The following is a 20,897-nucleotide window of genomic DNA, read 5'->3' as shown; positions in this document are numbered from 1 at the left end:
CAGGTGCTCGGCGTCAGCTTGCAGAAGAGGCGGTGGAGGAGAGGGAGAAGGGAACGCGGAGAGGGGAGCCGGGCGAGGGGCTGCAGGAGCATCCCCTGGGGGCTCCGTCTGCAGGAGCATCCGCTGGGACGCTGGGGGCAATGATCTCAAGCTCCTTCCAGGAACAAGATTCTATGATTCATTTAACCTCCCTGGCTGTGCTTTTCCCAGCAATCAAATAGCCATTGTCATTGCTGGACAAACGCTGCTCTATTCTGTGTAACGGCTTCAACCTGGGGAGAGCAGGTGTTCCCGTGCCATGTGGGCAGGCCCCGGGCAGCCTGCAGAGCCCTGGCAGGGAGCAGGAGGCTTTGTGGCCTGATTCAATTTCCCAATCAAATAATTATGGGGTTTCCGGCTAGTTACTGACATTCCAGAGTCCGGAACAATAATCTCCTCCACCCCCAGCCCTCCTGCCTCTCAGGTTGGGGCCCTTGGAGACCTCTGCATCGGGGGAGGGGCGGAGTGAAAAACTGCCAGCAAGCTGACAGCCTAAGTGGTCCTGCAGCTCCAGGGCTAGGCCCGCTGTGCGGCCAAGGCTCCCGAAGACTCACGCTAGTCTTCTCCAACTCTGCAGACCCCTCCGCTGCCACCAAAAAGAGGGCAGCCCCCGTTCCTACCCTGACACCTGTCCTGATCTTACGAACTGGGCTGGGGAGACGCGGTTGGGAGCAACACACGCACGGCAGGAACAATCGCGCCCCCTCGCCCTGCTGCCTCGGACCCCCCTCATGCTATCTGCCGACCCCCAGCTAACAGCCGCGGACAGCAGGGGGCAACGGGCTGGGCCTGGAGGCGGCGGTGAGCGGGCCGGCCCCCGGCTGGTCCTGCCAGGACTTCCCGGGTCCTTCACTGATTGTCCAGTGTTGCCAGTGGCCCTCTCCATCAGCAGTCAAAGAAGCCAAGCCAAGGAAAGACCAAAGTGGCAGAGGCATGGGGACCCACTGGCCGCCCCCATGCTGGCTGCCAGTAGGACAGGCAGGGGCTTGGGGTGTCAGCTCTGAAGACAAGCTTGAGGAGTAAGGAGTCAGAGGGAAAGCGGGGATTCCATGCATGTGTGCACACAAGTACACACACACACGCACACACACAGAGCTGCCAAAAAGGGTTTGAAATCAGACTGCCTGTGTGCCATGTCAGCTCCGCTCCACCCCAGCTAGGAAACTTCCCAGAAACCAGCCAGCGACTCTGCACCTCAGCTCACCCTCTGGAACGTGGTGCGACAGTAGCACCTTAAGGTGTGCGTCTCGGTCCACGTGGGCTACGCTGACAAAACACTGTAAGGGGCCAGCGCTGTGGTGCAGTAGGTTAATCCTCCGTCTGCAGCGCCGGCATCCCTTACGGGCACCGATTCTAGTCCCGCTGCTCCACTTCTGATCCAGCTCTCTGCTGTGGCCTGAGAAAGCAGTGGAGGATGGCCCAAGTGCTCAGGTCCCTGCACCCATGTGGGAGACCCAGAAGGAGCTCCTGGCTCCTGGCTTTAGATCGGCGCAACTCTGGCCATTGCGGCCATCTGGGGAGTGAACCAGTGGATGGAAGACCTCTCTGTCTATCCCTCTCACTGTCTGTAACTCTACCTCTCAAATAAATAAATAAAATCTTAAAAAAAATAAATAAATAAACCAGGTAGCTTATAAATGACAGGAATCCATTTCTCAAAGTTGCCGAGGCTGGGAAGTGCAGGACCAAGGAGCCCGCGGATACAGTGTCCAGCGAGGGCCAGCTCTCTGGCTCACCCTCGGGTGAGGGAGGCTCTCCGGGGAGCAAGGGCGCTGACCTCACTCCTGAGGCTCCGCGCTCGTGACCTAAGCACTGCCCAAAGGCCCCACCTCCTCATGCCATCACCTTCACCTTGGGGGTTAGGATCTGAGCACGTGAGATGTGGGGAGACACAAACACGCAGCCCGTAGCAGTGACTGAGGGAATTCACCGAGACATCCACGGAAGCGCTCTGCACGGGCACGACATTTAGTAAGCGTTCAGTGAAAGTGACTGTTACTGCTGGCGTTGCTGCTGTCAAATTCACAGCTGTTGTGTGTCTGCCTAGTGCCAGCAAGGCCCTCCCCCTGCCCCCAACAAGCCCACAGTCCAGTGCCTTACAAAATCAAGAGTATGGGGCCGGAACTGTGGCGCAGAGTTAATGTCCTGGCCTGAAATGCTGGCGCTGGTTCGAGTCCCGGCTGCTCCACTTCTGATCCAGCTCTCTGCTATGGCCTGGGAAAGTAGTGGAAGATGGCCCAAGTGCTTGGGCTCCTGCACCCAGGGGGGAGACCCAGAAGAAGCTCCTGGCTTCGGATCAGCACAGCTCTGGCCGTTGTGGCCATCTGGGGAGTGAACCAGTGGATGGAAGACCTCTCTCTCTCTCTCTCTCTCTCTCTCTGCCTAACTCTGACTTTCAAATAAATAAATAAATCTTTTAAAAAATCAAGAGCATTCTCCCGCTCAGTTCTAATCTGATTTTAATTTCATTTACTTATTATTCATCTACTTCAAAGGCGAAGCAGCAGAGAGAGGGAGGTCTTTCATCTGCTGGTTTACTTTACTCCCCAAATGCCTGCAACAGCCAGGGCTGGGCCACGCTGAAGCCAGGAGCCAGAACTCCGTCTGGGTCTCCCACATGGGTAGCAGGGGCCAAAGCACTGGAGGACACATTAGCAGGAGGCTGGGTTGGAAGCAGAGCAGCTGGGACCCAAACCTGCACAGATGTGGATGTCCTAAGTGGTGGCCCGACCTGCTGAGACACAACACCCGCCCCTCTAGTCTGATTTCGTTTCCTAATTGAAGGGACAAACCATCTGTTGAAGTCTCTCTTTCCAGTCCTCTCACTCCCACGTGGAGGTCACCGGAGCCAGGAAAAGGGCTGCAAGCTGGGCAGCCTGGGCTTCTGCCCTTGCTCTGCTGCCCCCTGTTGGACAGTGTGGATAAGGCACTGAACCGCTGCAGTCCTGCAGCCATCTATGGCCCGGGATTCAGTGTCCAGGACCCACTCCAGGATTCTCAGATTGGAAGAAAAAAAAAAAAGGTCGTGCCACCTTCACAAAGGGCAAGGCCCTCGGCCCATCAGCCACCTTCTAGGAACATTGCTCTGTAGAATCTGATGAGAGATGCTCTCACAGCAGGAGAACGTACTAACACTTCTAACAAGTGCACCACTGACCGACACGCGCTGCACCTGCTGAGGTTACACAGCTCACGCCTGTCTCGTCCCGCTCCTTTCTCAGAGTGCAGGGAGGAGCTGGGACATCTGAGCAGAAGTGGCCAGCCCCTGCCCCACCCAGCCTCAGGCGAGCGAGCCAGGTGCCCAGCCAGGTCACCGAATGGGCAGACAGCTACAGAGGGTGACCCTTCGCTTCACTCCCGAAACACACCCTCCCTCGCAGCGAGCCTGCTCTGGACTGCACACACGGGACGGCAGAGCAGCCAGGCCCAGCTCCCGTCCCCTGAGCCAGGCCTCCACCCTCCATGTCCTCTTCAACTTTTCTTTTTTATTAAGTGTGCCTCGCGGCCAAGCTAGTCCCTCACTTACACATCTCAACCTCCTCTGGGCTATTGATTTCTCATTCCATTAAATCCTCTTCCTTAACTCGGGCCCTTAAACTCCAACTCCAAACACGTATTCACTCCACAGCCACACTCCTACCCCCACCCTGGTCCACCCTGACACCCTGCTCCTCCTCCAGGGAAGCCCTTTGCTGCTGTGACTCCCCTGGCCTGGGAAGCCACCCCCGCCTCTGCTTCCTGGGGGCTGCCATGAGCTCTCTGGATCAGGAGTTCTGCAATGTGGAGCTCAGTATGTGCCCATGCTCATGTGGGGCAAACTGAGGCAGCCGTAAGTAGCCTGGTTTTCCACTCCCAGTGGCCCCCTGCACACCACCTCCGAGAAGCCCACTGAGATTCTGCATACCCCAGATGCCGGTTCAACGTCTCCAGGGCTAAAACAACCCCCAGTACCCTAGCAGCGACTTTCATCACCTCTTGGCTTGTCCTGCTCTCTGCTGGACCACCTTACAGGTGAAGGGGAGGGGCTGATGGAGGGCCCCCTCGAGCCTGCCCACCACCTCCCAGTATTGCAGGACTGGCCAACGCCCAACTCAGGGTGGAGGCAGGGCAGCCGGGCAGCCTCGGGGCCCAGCAACCACACAGACCAGTGCCGAGCGGTTGGCGCCCAAGAAGGGGAGGGGTGGCAGACATCCGGAAGTGTGGCCTCACCTGGGAGCCCTGGGACACCAGCTCCCAGAAGCCTGGGGCCTACACGGCCCTCCTCTCCACTCTTCACCCTCCGCAGTCTGTGAATCTCTCTCCGTTACAAACGTTTGCTAAACACGAGTTGCGGCCCCTTAAATAGGACAAATATTTACTTAGCAGCTGCTGTGTGCAAGCACCAGGGACACCCCAATGAGCAAAGCAGATGCGGTCCCTGCCCCCTTGGACGGAAGCTCTGCACTCTGTCCCCGAGGGGCCACAGACACAGAAGGAAGAACCGAAGCGTGGTGCGTGCTGGGCACGGGGTCCCCATGTCACCGTGTCATATGGCGGGTGTGCACTGAGGGCAGCTGGGAGAGCGGGGGATGAGAGTCAGCCTTCACAGACGCCTGGGTCCTGGTGCCCTTGTCCAGGTGCTGCTGCCAGCCAGGCACCCCAGGGCCACGTGGGCTGGTCCCCCAGCCGCTCCAGGCACCTCCCTGGGGCCTGTCTCGGGACACACTCGTCAGCTCCCCCTTCTTGGCTTCCCCGCTCTGCCAGGCTGGAAGTCCAGAAGTCAGCCTCCCGTGCTGCACCTGCACTGTAGATGCTTCCCCAGGCCCCGCCAGGTGCACCCCCTCGCCCAGCCTCAGCCCCTCTCGCAGCACAGCATCATCTCCCCAGGAATCTTCAATGTCAGCCCCCTGCCTGGTGCCTCCACCTGAGCCTCTTCTCTGGAGTTCAAGGCTGTCTTGAATTCAGTTATGTCTACCTCCCACCCACCCCCACCCTGGTCCACCCTGACACCCTGCTCCTCCTCCAGAGGAGCCCTTTGCCGCGGACTCTCCCTCCTCTTGCCCCGTCCACTCTGCCGCTTGCCCCTCCCCTCTCCCCTGGCGCTGCCTGTGCAGCCCCTCTGCGCCCTCCACTTGGCCCTTCCTCCAGGGCCGTGGAGCCCCTGGCCTGGGCTCCCGCTGGGCCGAACACCTGCTTTGCACAACAACACGCGCGCCTCTAGGTGCACTCCCCAATGGGATCCTCAACAGGCCAGGGCAGCAGGGTAGTGCCTGACACTCAGGGACCAGGTGACCCCTGTCCCCGCTGAGCTGCATGGGAACAGTCCGAGCGTCCAGCTGCTTCGAGACCCGGGATGAAGCATTTTATAGCGCCCACCCTCTCACCTTTTCAAAGAGAATGCTGCCCACTGTAGGGGAAGTCGCCGGGGTCCACAGCCCTCACGGGTCTGTGATAGGGAGCAGGTGTGTGACCGGCACCGCAGGACCCGCCGAGAACCTGTCCCCATCTGTAAAGACGGAGGTGCTCACTGCTAACTCACGGGTAGCTGGGGTGCTGGAGCCACGGGGGCAGAGCACGTGGTCAACACGCGTGCAGCAATTTACTGCTCCCTCACAGGGCAGTGGGATGACACAGCCACGGCGGTCGGCACCCCCGCAATCTACTCCCTCCTGCCGGGTCCATTTACCTAGCCTGGTACTAGGGGGTAAGAGGTTTCTGTTCATACTGGATTTGCTCCATGTGCAGCAACCCCTATGTTATAGGACAAAAGGTTACTACAAAGTAGCAACTACTTCTTAGGTGGCTACTATGTACAGGTGCAATGTATGGGGTGCTGAAGGACCCCCGTTAGGAGCCGGGGCATGTGAAAAGTCAAAGGTCTGGCCCCTCAAAGATACTCCCTCTGGGTGAGGAGGCCACCAGGGACAGATGGCAGTCAGTGCCAGGCAGGAGCCAGGCACCAACACAGCCAAACCAGAGAGAAAGTGGGAGGGGTCCCCACCTGGGCCTCACCCGTGTCATGGAAGACTCCTGCCCTCTTGTGTTCCATGCTGCCAACCCTCCTGAAGCAGACTAGACCATTCCCATTTTACAGATGAGAAAAGTGAGGCTCTGAGAGGTGAAGCTGTCTGCCCAAGGCCATGTAGGGAGCAATGCTGGGACAGGAAGTCGGGCGCTGGAGCTGCCATCCCCCCATGTCTGTACGGATTCACTTGTTCCTTGTTTGTTTTTTCCTCTAAAGATGTACTCATTTATTTGACAGGAAGAGTTACACAAGGGAGAAACAGAGAGATATCTTCCATCGTCTCATTCACTCTCCAAATGGCCACAATGGCTGGGGCTGGCCCAGGCTGAAGCCCGGAGCCTGGAACTCCATCTGGTTCTCCCTCGTGGGTGGCCAGGGCTTGAGCACTTGGGTAATCCTCCACTGCCTTCCTGGCTGAGAAGTGGAGGAGCTGGGACTCGAACTCCAATGGGAGGCGGGTGTCGGCAACACCAGCTCTGTCACCTGCACTGTGCAAGCGGGGAGATGTGGATGAGCAGGAAGGAAGAGGAGAGCTGGGCTGGGCCAGGAGGAGGGAGCAGGCGGAGGGTCATGCCAGGTGCCATGGTGTGTCCCGAGGCTTGGGCTCACACGCGGGGGGCCTGCTACTCCAAGCAAAGGCATCCGAACGGTACCCAGTAGGCCAGGGGCTGCCGAGGGCGGTGAGACAGGGTGCCCAGGGGTTAGGCCACATTTGTAGGCGGACAGACAGAGCAGCAGGTGCCTGGACGGCCAGCCAGGAAGCCCTCCCTCCTTACCAAAGCCGGTGCTGAGCAGCTCAAGGCCCCGATGGGGACAGTGGCAATGAGGAAGCCAAGGTCGGGATGGACAGGAGAGGTGTGCAAAGAAATGGAGGGGGCTGACACACAAGGAGTCCGGTGGGGACGGCTGAAGAAGGAGGGGTCAAGGAGCCGCCCCCCTGGGCGATGCCGGTGGGGGGAGTCAAGAGGAGCAGGCGGGGGGTTGGGGAGTGGGCACAGGTGTTCCAGGGACCAGTGGAGCACTGAGTGCGAGGCAGAACAAGCAGACCCCTGAAGGCCTGGGGTGGGGCACGGGGGGTGGGGACGCCAAGGCAGTCAGTCCTATGGGGAGGACTGAAAGTGCTACGCCGCAAGAGAGTGACAGGGTGAAGTGATCAGAGGCCGGGGCTGTGACAGGCAGCCAGCAGTCTCCCGAGAGCACTGCACCGGGGGCCCACGGCCCCCACGTCTGCAGGGCCCTGAGACCCCTCCTCACAGGCTGCTGGCCGTCCAGCTCACAGCCATCGAACGAAGTCATTTTTCTGGAAAGCACATGGAAGGGTGCAGAACTCAGCACACACCGCAGGGACGAGTCCGAGGCCGGGGTACCAAGAGGCGCGTCCTCCCGTGTACACACACGCACCTGGCTGCCCACCCACGCCAGCCACCTGCCCACGGCCAGCTTCCTCCACCTGGCTCCGCTTGCTTTCTGAGCTGTGATCCCATCTCACTAGGGCGGCCTCCCCTCCCTCCCTCCAGCTACCTCTGCAGGCTCAGATCCAACTCAGGGACAGCTGAGCGCCCCCATCCAGCATGCCCCCCACCAGCACCCAGCAGCTGGAACCTTCTCCCTAGGTCCTCCACTTCTCTCCCAGTCGGCAGAAGTTCCCACTCTGTCCTCAGGGGACAGTCAGACTGCGAAGCAGACCCAGGCTCCCTGAAGAACTTTGGGTGCAGATCAGTGGCCTGGGCAGGGGATGGGGAAACAGAAAACCAAGTCCTCCTCTCCTTTTGCCCCCCACCGCACCCCGCATCTGCTGCTCCCCCACCCTCCAGGCCAGCTGCCTCTGGATCCCAAGGGACAGATGCCAAGGAGGATGGGGTGAGGTGGAGCAGGTGAGACAGGTAAGAGGCCGCTGGGCAAGCCCCAGCCACAGGAAATGCATAAAACACAGAAAATTAAACAAACCCAGACGCTGTAATGTGTGCATATTAGATTAACTCTCCAAAGGGTCGTGACCTTGAGGAACACATCCAGCCAGCGAAGAAAATAATAAACCTGATTAATGACGAGGCCTGAGCCGAGGCTTCAGCAAAAAGAGGGCCTGATGATGCCCGGCGGAATTCCAGGGACTTCCTCCCCTGCCGGGCCTGGGCCACAGCAGACCCGCACCAGACCCCTCGGCCCCAGCCACGCCAGCACAGACTCCCAGGCAGACACTGAGCAGGCTTTCTATCCCGGGGGGCCCACGGCCCACCCAGGAGGCCCCTGGCCCTGGAGGTGCCACTCCAACTGCTCCTGATGCTCCTAGAAGTGTCACCACCACGCAGGTGACCCCCAGGCAAGGAAAGGGAAGGGAGTTCCCTTTGTTCCCCACCGGGCCGGTCCTCCTGGCCGGTCTTGGTCTGGCCTCCACCGAGGCCCACCGCCTGGCCAAGGGGCCCAGCAGAGCCCAGAGCTCCCTGCCTCTTCCTGGCCTGCCCAGGCCCTTGGGAGATGTGCCCAGGAGAGCCACTGGAGGGAGGCAGGGAGGTGGCACCGCGTGGCATCGCCAGACAACAGCACCGAGAGGAAGATGGCAGCATCAAGTACAGATGCCAAGAGCCACGCAGCCCCAGGTCCAGCTGGGGAGCAGCTCGGCCCGCATTGCCCCACCGCTGCCAGGCAGCAGGGCCACAGGGCCCGGCCCAACCCCTGGGCGGCCTCCTCTCCCAGCCCCAGGCCCCCCGCCAACTCTCCCCTCACTTTCCTCAGCGCCAGGGCGCCGAGGGGGAAAGACACAGGTGCTCCGGGGCGCCTTGGACCACCTCCTGTCCCACCCAGGTCCCGGGGCGCCCAGCCCTGGAGAGCCGCTCAGTGGGCTCCCCTCCCCCGCCAGCCAGCCCCCTCCCCCTCCCGCGCCCAATGCAGGTCTCTGGAGTTTCGCTCTCACTTCCCACTCGGCTGAACTAGGGTGGGATGGCGGGGAGCCCCCCGAGTCGCGGGAGGAGGGTCCTTTCTGGGAGGACGCTGCCTCCCCCAAGCAGGGCGGAGGGGGAGGGGGGTGTGGTGGTGGCCGGAGTCCAGCGCAGGGGCAGGGGGCAGCCCAGGCAGCTGGCAGCGAGGGAAGGGGGAGGGGGCTGCGAGGGGACGCAGGGCTGAGCCGGGGGCAGAGGCGGCGGCGTCGGGAAGGGGCCGGCAGCCCTGCAGGGGGCAGAGGCAGGGCTGCGAGTTGGACCGGGAGCCGCGGAAGGGCTGCGCAGCGAGGCGGCGGGCGCGGGGACGGGAACTCCGGGGCAGAGCGGCGGGCTCCGGCCGCGAGCCCGGGGACGCAGCACGGAGCGCGGGGCCGGCGGGCCGAGGGCGGCAGAGGGGCGGGGGCGCAGGGCCGGGGCGCGGGCCGCGGCCCCCGAGGGCAGGAGCGGCGGAGACGTCAGAAGTCGGGGCGCGGGCGGCCGGCGCGGGCGGGACCCGGGGGGCAGGCCGGGGCTGGGGGGCGCCGCGGCGGGCCGCTGCCCTTACCTGGGCGGCTCCGCACGCCGGGGGCCGAGCCGGGGGCCGGGCGACGCGGGGCCGGCCGCGGGGCTGCTGTTTTCCTGTGTTCCCCTTCCGCGGCAGCCGCGGCGGCTCCAGCACGATCCGCCGGCAGCTGAAGGCAGAGTCTGTGTCCGGCTGCGAGCGAGCCGGGCGCGGGGAGCGCGGGAGGCGCGCGGGGAGGCGCGGGGCGCCGCCCGGCGGGCAGCGCGGGAACTGCGGCGGCCCCGCGCTCGGCCGCCGGCGGGCGTGGGGGGGGCGCCCCTTCGGGGCCCAGTGGGCGCCCCGCGCGCAGCCCGCACGCCCCCTGCGACCGCTCGGTGCCTCGGCCGGGTGCGCCCGGAGCCCAGGGGCAGCGGCGGCGGGGTGGGGACGGGTCCGAGTGGCCGGGAGCAAACTTGCGGCGACCCGGGCGCCGGGGCCCAGCGGAGGGGCGCGCGCGGCCGGGCGGGTGCTGCGGAGTGTGGCGCTCAGGTGGGGAACCCCGGCGTAGCCCGCACCCTCCACCGCCCTGCGCCAAGGGGCTGCCCTCCCCGGCCCGGGGAGTGATTCGCCCGGCCGGCTTCGGCGGGCGAAGGGCGCCTCCTGGTGGCGCGTGGGGAGCAGCGCGAGGGACGAGCGCGCCGGGTGACAGCGGACTGCAGCGCCCGCGGGCGGAAGCCGGAGCGCGGGAGGCTGACCAGCCCCACTGTTTCAGGAGTGCAAGCGTCCTGAGGGGAGCTGTCACCTGCTGGCCACGGGAGAGCATCCCGAGGCTGGGAGAGGCGAAGGGACCATCCCAGACACGCAGGTAGCGAGGGGCAGGACCAAGGGGGTAACCAAGCCCTCCGAGGCGCAATGTCGGAGCAGCAGGCTGGGGACGAGAAAGGGGCCCAAGGGGCATGCGACCTCCGCAAACCTATTGGCTCCTCTCTTCTAACCCACAGAGCGCCTTGAAGGGACCACGGAGCTGACCACAGCAGCCCCGCGGCGGCACACCCGCGATCGCAGTCATTCATTCCCTGCAGGACTCGGCCTTCTGGGCTGCGGGGGGCGATGTGGGCGGCAGGCGGGCCAGCCTAACCCTGCGCCACCTCCTCCACGCGGGGCTTGACGCGTGGATGCGCCTCAGGGAGGGCGGGCGCCATGCCGGAGGGCTCCCTGTCTCCGGCACCTGTGTGCCTGCTCACGCAAGTGCGATTTCTGCAGGTGTTCAGGGGAGCCTGACCCCATCTTACAAACAAGGAACCCTGTGGAAACTTCCAGATCAGGTGTGAGAAAGCCGCCTCCTGGGATGAAGGGGCTACCCGGAGCTAATTTCTTTTAAAATTGTCTGTTTGAAAGGCAGAGACACGGAGATCTTCCATCTGCTGGCTCACTCTTCAAGCACCTGCAACAGCCAGGGCTGGACCAGGCTGCAGCCAAGAGCCCAGAACTCCATCCGGGTCCCCCACATGGGTGGCAGAGACCCAAGAACGGGAGCCATCGTCCGCTGCCTCCCACAGTGTGCAGTCGCAGGAGGCTGGAAAGAGGAGCAGAGCCAGGAACCCAACCCAGGCACTGATCCAGGACGCGAGTGTCCTAACCGCAGGGCCAAATGCTCAGCCCCAGAACCCACTCCGGACTGCGGCTCTGCTCCCTCTAGCTTCCTCCTCCAGCTTTGCACAGTGCACAGGACAGCAGCTTGAGCCCGAGCGCGCGGGGGAAGAGTGGCGGGCGCCCCTGAGACCCGTGCCAGAGAGGCACTGAGAAGGAGGGCGTCGCTGAGGTCTAACGTGCCTTCAGGCTCGGAAATGCCAGGTGTGACCCCTGGCACCCTTCTACTGGAAGGATGCAGACCAGCGAGATGGAGAGTTCAGTGTTTGCTAGGGAAAGTGCTGTCTCCGTGGAACGCTTCTTTCGCCCCTGAGCTCATCCCGCTAACCAGGGAAGGAGGAGGGAGCTGCTGGCTCCTGAGAGTGCTGATGGCTCCAGAGGCAGCCTTGGCTCTGGCCTTCCTTCCCGCCAAGCAGATCCTTTGTTTGTTCCACTGCTAACAGCAGGGAGGCCCGGGCTTTCAGCCGCCCAGCTTGTGTGCCTTCCCTAGGCCGCCAGCTGCTAAGCCCTTGGGAGGCCCTGTGTGCTTCCCACCTTGTCTGGTCCTGAATGGTAGGGCGACTGCTTAGTCCAAGTTCCAGCCAGACTGCCTTCCCCAGCTCAGCTCTAGGGGTGGGATTCTGCAGCTGCGGGGGTAAGGGGGGCCTGCCGCCTTGAATGGCAAAGCAGAAGTGTTGGGAGTTGGGGGCCTCCTCTAGGACTTGCAGTCTGAAGCGTCCCTGGCGGCCAGTGGCTCAGCCGATCTGCACATACAGGGTGCAGCATGCTCGGGTGCTTTGGTGGCTGCAGCCTTAAGGAGGGTGTTTGTCCCCCTGGATTTATTCCTAGCTTTTCCCTTCGTTGTTTCTGCCTTGTCTTGGCTCTTGCCAAGGTCTCTTTGAAGGTTCGTCACAAGTACAAATGATCCCACTGCATCAACAGGGCCGGCCTGGCAGGTGGTGACCTGGGGGCTTGTCCTCCCATTGCTCAGCCTTCTACCCGGTGCCCTGCCTTTAGTCTGGGCCCCTCCAACACATTCTCAATGGCTGCCAAGGGCGATGATGGAGCTGAACCCTGGCTTAAAGCCCTTCAGGACCCCATACCCTCTAGAAGGTAAAGTGGAATGCAATCTCAGCCCAGCTTCCATTTCAGACTCCACCGTGCCAAACTGCCTCTTGTCCTCTGGTCATCTTGATGCCTCTTGAAGACACGGAAGTCCACCTGGAAGCCCCCGGCCCCTCATCCCCACATGGACCCCCAACTTCCTCCTTCCCTCTGAGAACTGAGTTTAGGAACCGTCTCCTACTGAAAGTGTGCATACCTTACTGTCCAGTGCCTTCCCGACAGACTTAATCACTTCCTCCCTTGGACCCTCCCAGCTCCTGTTAGTCTGTCACAGACCGCATCTGCTCTCAGTGACCATCTGCGACCCCGTTCTCCTGGAGTTCTATTTTAGCGTCTCCCTTCTTTCTGTTGGCCTCAGGTATATCCACAGAGCAGAACACCTGATCTTAGATTTTCCTGCCATTTCTTGGCCAAAGGTCTGTGATGGGAATGAGGACTTACAGAGTAAGCTTTGGTGGGGCCCTCAATTCTGGCACTCACATTTGCTCCTGTCCTCACCGCTGACGAGCAGAAGAAATCCTCCCGCTAGCCAGTATGAAGCTAGGGGTCTTTGTGAAGCTTGAAGTCTTTGCGAACCTAAGCTGAAGTTGAGGTTCACATTTGAGAACTTGAGGGTGAAGGCAGCAGACGCCAGGTGGCACATCCATATTGCCATACGGTATTAAGATTAATCCAGTCTGCCAGAGTACGTTGACCCCCAGATTAAAAGAAATTCTGGGCTGGCGCCACGGCTCACTAGGCTAATCCTCCACCTGCGGTGCCTGCACCCCAGGTTCTAGTCCCAGTTGGGGCGCTGGGTTCTGTCCCGGTTGCTCCTCTTCCAGTCCAGCTCTCTGCTGTGGCCTGGGAGTACAGTGGAGGATGGCCCAAGTGCTTGGGCCCTGCACCCACATGGGAGACCAGGAGAAGCACCTGGCTCCTGGCTTCGGGTCAGCGTAGCGCGCTGGCTGTAGTGGCCATTTGGGGAGTGAACCAACGGAAGGAAGACCTTTCTCTTTGTCTCTCTCTCACTGTCAAACTCTGCCTGTCCAAAAAAAAAAAAAAAAAAAAGATTGAAAAGAAAAGAAATTCTGTGTTCTTGTCACCTGTCTGGGAGGTGAGTGGTTCATTCCTAAGGAAGCATGTCCTAGAAAGTGGAATTGAACTTAGAAGGAGAAATGGTCTTTGATTCTTACTCGTGCCTTAATGAATGCAATATGCATTGGTTTTGCCCAGTCACGTTATGGACCAGTGTGGGCAAAGAGCAAATACGAATGCATGCAGCTCAGATGGCAACAGAGCCCTCATGCCTCCTATTAGCATATCATCCAGCCCAGCTGGCTGCAAAGACTACATCTAATGTTAAAGGGCCCCACCCTCACCTGTCGGCCATATCAGAACACAAGTCCCTTCTGCAACATCTCTCATCTCCATATTACTAATCTAGGCATAAAGAATAGTGTTCACACTGAAATTTTAAATTCCAGATTATCCTTGATCCAAACACAGCCTGCCCGTCATGTGGCAACCCTGCTGTCATCCCTCATGTGGGACCCTCATTCCTTCTCACCACGCCTCTCAGTTTCCACTCACCTCTCTGCAGGAGCTGAGCTGCCATGGCAATTAGCTCTTTGAGAAATCCTTGTGCCAGGCACCAGACGAAACAGAAAGCAGGACAAATCAGGGCCTGCCCTCCTGAAGTTCACAGTCGAATAACAGAATCTGTAGAGATAACACACTCTCCTTCCAACAGTTTGGGTCCATTCTGACATCAGGCATTTTCTGCGTGGTGCTCACATGCAGAATTCACTGTATGTGACACGGTCATAGCCTGGCTGGGGGTGCGGGCAGGGGCATACGGCTTACGGTAATTTGAGCTGCGGTCAGGAGCGGTCATTTGGCCTGACAGTTAAGACGCTGGTGTCCTATACCGTGGGGCCTGGCGTGAACATCCACCTCTGCCTCCTGACCCCAGCTTCCTGCTAGTGCACACCCTGAGAGGCGGCAGTGAGGGCTCAGGTAATTGGGCTCCTGCCACCCATGGGGAGACCTGGATTGAGTATCTGCCTCGCGGTTTGAGATCATCCCGATGCGGACTATTGTGAGCATTTGGGGGGTGAACCGGCACATGGGAGCTCTGTCTCTGAGCGAGAAAGTGAGCGAGAGCGAGAGCGAGAGGCAGCTGAAGGCCTTTAGAAAGCCCCAGCGAGGTGCGCGCCCAGAACTCTCAGTCTGAGTCTTCCTGGGACCTGTGCGGGGGCTGGAGCTCTAGCAGTGCACCTGCTGTAGGTGGGAAGAGGGGCCTTGCATTCAGTGGCACCAGCAGAGGCTTGGGAGCGCTCCTGAGAGCAGTGTTGTACTTGCTGTTCTTCGTGTGATCCTCACAGCTAGTCTAGGTCGGTTCCAGTACACAGTGGCCTAGATAGAAACCGCTCAGGAAGGAAGCAGCAGAGCTGGGCTCAAACCCGGAACTCCCGTCTCCAGGAGGGAATCTCGCTGCATGCTGGAGGCTGGTCAGAGACTACTGGGCGAAGGGGTGCAGCGTGTTCGGGTCAGACAGGGTGACAGGCTACGCACTCCCTTTCCCACCCTTTTCCCGTCTTCCTTCTTCCCCAGGAACAGCAGTGGCTGAGCAAACAGTCCGGTTGAACAGGGGGAAGGTGGGGAACAGGTAGGAGGGTGGGGAACAGGCTGGCATTCTGCACCTGAGAGCAAAGCATAATCCTTTTAGCAATGGCAAGAACAGAGAGAAGGATCTGTCTTCTCAGCGCCAGCAACCCTCAGAGATCAAAAATAAGGTGGCAGTTTTCAGATTACCCCAGGTGGCTGGGATTTGAAATTTATCCTGAATATAGTGTTGTCTGAACAGGGGCACTAAGTCTTCCTGTGAATCATTATGGTATGGCACAGGATATCAGAGAATACTTGAGGGCAAATGTGTGCAAATATCTGTGTGTGTATCTATCTGTTTGCATGTGAGTCTGTGCATGTATGTAGACCATGGAGTCACACATGCACACGTACTCATTTCAGCATAATGCTGGCCATTTCTCTTTTACAACTCAGTAGAGCAGTAATTCAAGCATCTTTCATTTGCCAGGTACAGTGTTGGGCACTAAAGGGGACAGAAAGAAAAACTGGGCATGGTTTCTACTTTCAAAAAGCTTTTAGTATGGTGCATTTCATTTGCCCTACTAGAGTTTTAAATTTGACCTCACAGCGATATTAGGAGCTTGAGGTCTCTTTAAGGAGTTCAGAATAACAAAAGGAACACAACACAACGGCAGGACTTCCGCTCAACCAGCACAGATTCTGTTCTCATCCTAGCTAAATGAGGGATAGGTGACATTCAAGCACAATACCGGGTCCTGAGCTATGCCCAAGTTTGAAATACTAGGAGAGATCCATCACCAGCGCAATTATGGCAAAAATTTAATGCCAGGGACTACGGTTTAACATGCAGTCATTTCCATTCTCGCTCTTCCAGATTCCAGGCAAAAAAATCTCATTTGTAAAAGAATTCAATTATCTTAATTTGGAAAAGACTAAAAGGAAGATGTGGTGGCTGTCTTCAAATATTTAAGATCTTTCCATGTTGCTGCACAACCAAGACCAATGGACAGAAGTCACAGAGGCCAATTTTAGCTCAAATAAGGAAGGATTTATGAGTTGCCTCAGAGATAATGAGCTCCCCAGCACAGGAAGGATACAAGCAGATGGATGGCCGTCTGCCAGGACTGCCGCAGAGGGTACTCCAGCAGTACATTAGGAGGCTGAATGAGCTACCTTCCGTCTCTAAATTCTTGGATTCTCAGTCTGTCTCCTTGGCCCCAGGCTAAGAGTATATCTGAATCTTTGGAGAAATGTCACACTATCTGTTGAAAGTAAAAACTTGCCTGATGTATTTGGGCTTTTTTCGGTAGATACTTCTGTGGATACTTTTCTTTAAATAAAGTGAAGATACTTAATACTAGGACACGCACTACTTACCTACTTGAGTGCTCTATTGACAAAAGTGATATTATTGACATTCTCCGTGGCTTTGCTTAAAACAGAGAATCTATTGACATGAAAGGAAGATAGTCCCAGAATAAGGCCCATCTGAATAGATGACCACCACACTTGCTTTCAAAATGACTTTTTGGAACACACACACATGCACACCCCTCCAGGGATAGAAGGTGAATCAAACATGACAAATGTCTCAGCATCTGCTCGCCTGCCTGACAGTCACCCTGTACCTCCTGCTTGAGGCAGGAGGGCTTGCTCAGCGCATCCAGTCACACCTTGTTCTTCTGAATACAAATGGGCTCCCAGCCATGCTTCTTCCCCCACCCTGACGGAGCGGCCAACTCTCAAATGCTAATTAATTAGGCCTTCTGTTATTTTAAAAATGGTGGGGAGAGAGGGCTAGAAAAACGAGATTGAGAACTAAAAGCCCAAGAGGTGTGTCCAGGCAAAAACAACTATGCACTAACGGCTGCATGGCTAGTAACTGACCAGAAACTCTCTTCTCTCTCCCAACCCCCAAACCTAGGGTCTTCATTTTCCAGTCCTGACAGAGGCATCTGTCTCACAGGGGAGGGAAAGTTCATTGAACAATGGAGGTCACTCCTGGGGCTGAGCTTTTCAAGGTTAGTTGAACTTAGTGAGCAATTACTCAGTGGCTCCTGGGGGCCTGGCGCTGTCCTTGGTACTGGGGATGCACAGGTGGGTGGGTGTGGCTCTTGCCACAGGGAGGACACAGCACTGCCCTGCCCACTTCCCTAGTGGTCGACCCCATCAGTTTCAGTTCTCAGGACAACACTGCTGCCCCTACTACTTACTCATTAAATACAATCTGAACGAGTGAATAAACACACTTGCATACACGACTTGTTGTGCCTGACAACTAACGCTTGCACAGCACTTAATAGTTTACAACGTGCTTTCTGTGGCCACCATATCGGCTCCTCATTTCAACCCTCTGAGTTGTGTCATTGTTGTTTCCGAGATAGGAGAGTAACCTATTGAGCAGAATTATGAGCCTTAACGTTGTGTTTTCTGATTGTAAGTCAGAATATTGCTCTCCTGCTACAGTTTACCAGCCCCTGTTCTGCTGTGATGTGCACAGAACTCTAGGTGTGAAGTATTTCCCTGAAGCCAGCTGAGCCGCAGGAGCCACAGCCCAAGCTCTTGCTCTGTAAGGCTCTGGTCTTGTCACTGAGCCAAGTCACCAGCTTTGCCTTGAGCCAAATGAAGAGATCAAAACATTTCTTGTAGAAGAGAAAGCATGGGTGAGAGCCGAGTAGCCGGAAAACTCAACCTAGCACTTGAAATAAGAGTACAATTTAAGGTTAAAAATAATCAATTTTAAAGTAAGTTCAAGTGTATTTTATTTTCCCTTCTTATTTTGTGCTTGTTTTACATGTGTCTAGTTTCAGATAATGTCTCACCCAGAGGCTGGGTCCAGCGTTCATTAATAGACTAAAAAAATACTTGGAAAACATCTCCCCATGATGACATACACTGTGCACTATATAGGTTTTCTAAGTCAGCAGGGCCGAAAGTAAGCATCCCAGACTCAGTACAGCTGCTGTTGTCTGTGTTGAATAGAGGGCATGGTTGACATTTAATAAACGTTAGCTAATAAAAATAGAAGCAGTGGTTCAAAGTAACAATATCTGGAGAATCTCATTAAGCACAAAATAAACAAATGCACATCTGGATTTGCCTACAAAGAAGACAGCTACTACCGAAGACCCGGCCCTGCAGGAGTGGGACGCACCCGGCTTCACAGGGGAGGAAGAAAGAGGGCTCTTTTGTTCAGCTCTCCCCTAATTGTACCTTGGATCTAAATAAAGACAGCACATGTGATCAGAAATTATTTAAAAGAAAATGAAAAGCAACAGAATGGGGGGGACGGTGGCTAATCACATCATCAGTGGCAGGGTCAGAGGAAACACACAGATGGATGCACCAAATTATTGGCAATGGAATGAAAAGGAGAAAGAGATTCCAAACCAGAAAAGATGAGTCAAGAAATTAAACTTGGTTTCCATGTTAATTCAGAACTGTTTGGGGACCAAAGGAGGAGGGAAGCAATGTAGTTTCCAGTAGCAAAGCTGCTTGCTAATATCCTCGCAAAGCAATAACCTCAGATAATAGGAAATGTTATGATGTCTCCAGAGAAATTCAGATGCACCCTCCCATCCATGCAGCTGAGTTTAATACAATATATTCAGCAGAGCTGAATAAATAACAAGAAGGTTAAGACATTGATTAGGACCAATATGTCTCACTCCACACATCTGGAAACAAACCAGCCAGTTAAAGCAGCAGGAGGGAGAGGCAACCTGTTTTCTGGTCCCCTCAAAGTAGCTGTTTCGGTCTGTGGTTCCAGCTGCCAGCAGGGGGTGGGGGAGATGGTGGAGAATAAGGTGAGGGTAGGGATTGGGAAGCAGAGAGGTGAGCATGGGAGGGGATGCTCCCCCGGTGCACAGCTACTGAAGGCTGCCACTGTTGGTTATTACAGTGGTTTACGAAGCAATAGAAGAGATTACCCAGACATCTTCTGCTAACACCAGGATTGCACTCGACATAAAATACAGCAAACAGCTTGTAAAAGGTTGCCGAATCTTCTAGATGATTGAAGCAAAATAAATTGTCTCCTGTCTAAGCTTTGGGCACTACAACATTTCATAGCATCTGTTTAATCTTGGCCAAAACCAGAACAGAAGTCTGAGGTTACAAGAATCTAGAAGAAAACAACTCCTCCTTACCCGAACACACTTTACAAACTGCTTCTCTATGGTTTGGCTGCCAAAGAGCATGGGGGTACTAGGTTCAGATCAGCGGTCTGAGGCTCAGTGAAACCACTCTCGATTCCTTCAATCTCCCTGGATCTTCAGGGAGGGGGAAAGCACACACTGAGCAGGAAACTCCCTGGCGCCCTGCCCACTGTCTGCAGCTGCCGGGCCGGAGGTGGGGGGTGGCAGGCAAACACGTGACCCCTGGAGAAGCCAAGCTGACCTACCGGAAATGCACCAGTAGACCCCATGAGGATTATCAGCAAACAGAAAGTAACCACACCCGTTCACAGCTCATCGCAACAGTGCAAAGAACAAACTGTAGTAACTGAGCTCTAAGGATCTCACACTGGGAGAGGCACCAAGAAATAACACAAAAACGAACTGCTACCATTTGCCCAATGTTTCCCTGCCGGCACTGTGTACACTCCACACCAATTCTACTTTCAACAACCATGAGGTAGGTCCAGTTACTGCCTCCATTCTGCAAATGATGAAGCTGGGGCCTGGTGAAGTTAACTAACTCCCCCCATGCTGTACAGGTTAGAAAGTGCAAAGCCAGGACTGTCGGATGTGCAGACACCACACTCCTTTACCCACTGTGCCACACAGAGCAATGAGAGCTCCCAAGACATGGACCGGGGGGAACGGGCTGTTAGAGTTGGGCGGGGTAAGCGCCCCGTGGCAGGGGACACAACCGGAGTGTGCAGGAAGGCGCTGAGTGACTTGGGTTGGGGACAAAATGAGTGACCGCTGAGGTACTTTTCTCTTCCAATTTTTAAAAAAGCTGTCATTCATATACCATAAAACTCATCATCTTACATGTACAATTCAATGATTTTTGACGTGTCTGCAAGGTTGTGCGACCATCACCCCTCACTCTAACCTTCCCCCCTCTCCTCAGCCTCTGGCAACCACTCACCTACTTTCTGTCACTACGTGGACATTTCATACAAAACAATCACGTGGCACGTGGCCTCGTGTCACTGGCTCCTGCCCTTAGTTCTCCAGGTTCACCACGTAGCAGGTTTCAGACTCCATGCCTTGTTTATGGCTAATACTCTACTGTACACATATGCCTTATTTTGTCCACCCTTTCACCAACTGATAATCCTCTCAAGTAATTTCAGCTCTAAATTCTACAAAATCAAGGTTCCTGTCTTTAATCCAACTGGGTCAACTAACATTCAAGTCGATTCAGCTCTACAACTCATTAGCAACTTGTTGCTGGATATTCCAAAGTGGGTATAATAATGCTATCTAACATGGCCAAAATTATACCATAATTTCCCCTCAAAGCTTCTCTCTCCTCCATGCTTCTCTGTTAATGGTAACACCAATCTCTTAGGTTTGTAATACAACTATTTGTTTGACTCCTCCCTCTCCTGTATGCTGCATATTAACTGACCTGCCAACATCAGTGAATTCTACTTCAGCTACACCATTTTTTCCCATTCAGTTACTCTATCAAATTTAAGCTTCTCATTTGGATATTGCAATAGTCTCCCACTAGTCTCCCTAACCTACTAACTCTCCCTTTTTTACTCTCTACTACTCAGCATAATTCAGCTGGTTGGTTTAGGCTTTTCCAGGTTCAGCTACATTCAAGTCATTTTCAAGATCAAGCACCTTGAATAAAATACAAAATTTTTAGGATTTCTACCCTTAAGTCCAGTGTGGACTGTGACTCGGTGAGAGAGAAAGGCAGAAAAGTGATTCTTATGTACTTGTGTTCACTATTTGGTTACAAATACTTTTAAGGGCAGAAACTATGCGCACAGCTGGGTAACAGTATACACAGCTTCAGTGGAAGACAGAGCTTGTTCTGAATCCTGGCTGTGCCACTAGAACATCACCACCACTAGCTTCTGTTCCTCTTCTATAAAAAAGGAGAAAACCCACTTCCCTCTAGGGGT

The 20,897-nt window shown here is 56.3% G+C and overlaps 1 protein-coding gene across 1 annotated transcript in view; it reads right to left on the bottom strand.

Moving 5' to 3' along the window:
• Positions 1-9,571, bottom strand: part of GRIK4 (glutamate ionotropic receptor kainate type subunit 4) — a 436,484-nt gene extending 426,913 nt beyond the window's left edge. The window contains exon 1 of the mRNA XM_062198401.1: positions 9,524-9,571. The gene's annotated coding sequence lies outside the window, so the exon portion shown is untranslated. The remainder of the gene's footprint in view (positions 1-9,523) is intronic.
• Positions 9,572-20,897: the final 11,326 nt, after the last annotated feature.

This window comes from Lepus europaeus, chromosome 7 (genome assembly GCF_033115175.1).
Source record: "Lepus europaeus isolate LE1 chromosome 7, mLepTim1.pri, whole genome shotgun sequence".
In the NCBI taxonomy this organism is placed as follows: Eukaryota; Metazoa; Chordata; class Mammalia; order Lagomorpha; family Leporidae; genus Lepus; species Lepus europaeus.
Note: the sequence above shows the minus strand (reverse complement) of the source record. Positions and strands in the feature narration are given on the sequence as shown.